The sequence below is a fragment of the Orycteropus afer genome, unplaced genomic scaffold (assembly GCF_000298275.1).
Source record: "Orycteropus afer afer isolate SDZICR_OR568_19922 unplaced genomic scaffold, OryAfe1.0 scaffold00048, whole genome shotgun sequence".
In the NCBI taxonomy this organism is placed as follows: Eukaryota; Metazoa; Chordata; class Mammalia; order Tubulidentata; family Orycteropodidae; genus Orycteropus; species Orycteropus afer.
The window spans coordinates 3,002,955-3,006,007 of record NW_006921635.1 but is presented as its reverse complement, the minus strand read 5'-3'; positions in this window follow the sequence as shown (position 1 = coordinate 3,006,007).

Below are 3,053 nucleotides of genomic sequence, written 5' to 3'. Positions count from 1 at the left end.
ATCCGCTGTGCTCCTTGGCCTCCCTTAGACATTCAGGGGCATGACTGTCTGGGTCCGAGCTTTGTGTGCCTGCTCTGGGACCCATAATGGCAGCATCATGGCAGAGACTCAGAGGTGCCCACTGTGCCAGCACAGCAGGCGAGGCTGAGTCAGCAGGGAGGAGGCCACTGAGCCCTGCCCGAGCCAAGAAAGAGCATATGTTGGAAGCAGACTCCAACCAAACACCAAGATCCAAGACAACCACCCCTCAAAGGACTCAGCTGTGGCTGACATTACTAAGTACCTTCCCAATATCCATCCACCCTGTTTACTAAACAAACCTTGATTAATAGGTCATGGCAACATGCCCAACAATTTATGCTCACTTCCTATGACTTCCCTAAGGCACTTGACTGCTAACCAGAAGGCTGGCGGTTCAAACCGACCAGCCACTCCTCGGAAGGAAGGTTGGGCAATCTACTTCCGTAGTGATACTGCCTCGGCAACCCAAGGAGGGGTCGCTATGAGTCGGGTCTGACTCAATGGCAAACAACAACAACAACAACAATATGACTTTCCCTAGGAAGTCTACTCGAGTACTTCTGGGAAAGCTGTTGCTTTCCCGTTAAATGATCATGAGCACAAATGTGCTGCCTGGAGCTGACGCAGCAGTGTTGCTATCCTGAGGTCATGAACAGCTAGACAAAAGTCAACAGCCCGAGGGTGGCAGAGCAGAGAGGTAGAACAGGAGTACTACAACCTAAGGAGCCTGGTGGTGCAGTGGGTAAAGGGCTTGGCTGCTAACCAAAAGGTCAACCGTTGGGACCTATCAGCCACTCATGGTAAGAAAGCCACCCCAATGTAGAGAAGACCTGAGCATGTGCTGTGTAAAGATTACAGCCAAGGAAACCCTACAGCGCTATTCTAATCTGTCTGTAGTGTTGCTATGAGTTAGAATGGACTCAACAGCACAAACCAACACAGAGAGACTTATTTCTCTGGGGCAAATACTCTGATAAGAATCAAAATTGGAACAATTTAACATTAATGGCTAATAGGCTATTTGAAAAGGAACTTTGGGAAGAAAACTGAAATGACTAGTAAAGATTTGCATTGTTGTACTGTTATGTGTGTGTGTGGTGGTTAGGTTTGTGTGTCACCTTGGCTGGGCCGGGTTGAGTGGCTGGGCAGCTGGTGGTAGTTATTCCCCATGATGAGACTGGCAATCAACTCCATGGTAGGACCTACCACAAGCAGCTGAGTAGCTGCTTTAGAGACATGATCTGCTTCCTGTATGTAAGAAACAGCTTTGAGAATGGTCTCTAGTTATGGCACACTTGAACCCTGTGTGTAGCCAAGTCATTGTTCAGCAGCCTGGCATGCTCTGTTGATCTTGGGACTTTCAATGGACTTAAATCAATGACCTGTCGTGTTGTTTGGTAACATTGGGACTGTGCCATTTTATTTGTCTACCTGGGGCTTGTCAGCCTCAGCAGCCAGTAGCTGCCTGAGTGAAGAGATGCCTCTAGCTCCAGTGTGCCGGGAGCAAGAGGCAGAGCTGAAGCCCAAGATTGAGGGGCTCTCACATAGCCCCTAGAGCCTGGCACTTGAACTTGGACTTAAAGCCTCCAAACTATGGGAGAATAAACTATTTGTTCAAGCCATCCCATTTGTGGTATATTCTTGTCAGAACAGCACTAGGTAACCAGAACAGTGTGTAATATTTTTCTGTGTTTTAGTCCAAAATTTTCAGAAAATGTACATCACTTATTAATGTTGTGGAATCTTAATACACTTTTTGGGGCTACTACATACCCCTGTGTCCAGTTCCAAGGTGAACATTGGTTCAGAGAAGCACCAAGGCTGGTTATAGAGGTTTCTCCCCAGAGGACAACCCTCCAATAACACTTGGATTAATAATGGGGATAATCCACCTATAAATGCAAGCGGGAATGGTGTTCTCACATAGCAGTGACCTTACTGTTCTGGGTTCTGTCCTGCAAAAGGTAATTTAACTTTCCATACACCTGGGCAGTGGGAGCTCTGGTGGCATAGTGCCTAAGGCATTTGACTGCTAACCAGAAGGCTGGCGGTTCAAACCCACCAGCCACTCCCCGGAAGGAAGGTTGGGCAATCTACTTCTGCAGTGATATCACCTGGGAAACCCAAGGAGGGGTTGCTATGAGTCAGACCTGACTCAGTGGCAGTGGGTTTGGGCAGTTCTCAACTTCAACAATGATGTCAAGCATAGGCATTACCCTCTTTCTCCAGTATCTTCGTCAACCCATCCTTCTCTCCTGACTCCTCATTAGCATGTAAATATATTCAAGATCCTCTCTCTTAAAAACAAAATGAAACACAACACATCCTGCCACACAACTTCACTTTCCCAGCCAAGCTTCTTCAACAAGTTTTCTATGCCCAATGTCTCGGTTTTCCCATTGTGATCGCACTGCCCCCACTGCGTGGCTGAAACTGCTACTGCCAACATCATCAATGACAGCCATGAAGCAGTAAGGAACCCTGGTGGTGTGGTGGTTAAGCACACGGCTGCTAACTAACTATAAACACACCAGCTGCTCCATGGGAGAAAGATGTGGCAATTGGCTCCCGTAAAGATTACAGCCTTGGAAACCCTATAGGGCAGCTCTGCTCTGTCTTCTAGGGGAGCTGTGAGTCGGAATAGACTTTTAGTAGTGGGTTTTGTTTTGTTTTGTTTTATATATGCTCCTCTAGTTATTATGGAACCAGGAATAAGGATTCTGGTTGCTCAAATTAATTCTTTCTGAGTTTCAGTGCAAACGCAAAATAATTTTTTTTTTTTTTTCCCATTATATAATCTATAAAGGAGCTCTGGTAGTGTAGTGCCTAAGGCACTTGACTGCTAACCAGAAGGCTGGCGGTTCTAACCACCAGCCACTCCTCGGAAGGAAGGTTGGGCAATCTACTTCCGTAGTGCTACTGCCTCGGAAACCCAAGGAGGGGTTGCTATGAGTCGGATCTGACTCAACAGCACATAACAACAACAATCTTTATATATTGCTACTGGTTTGGCAGTAAAACAATTGAACAAA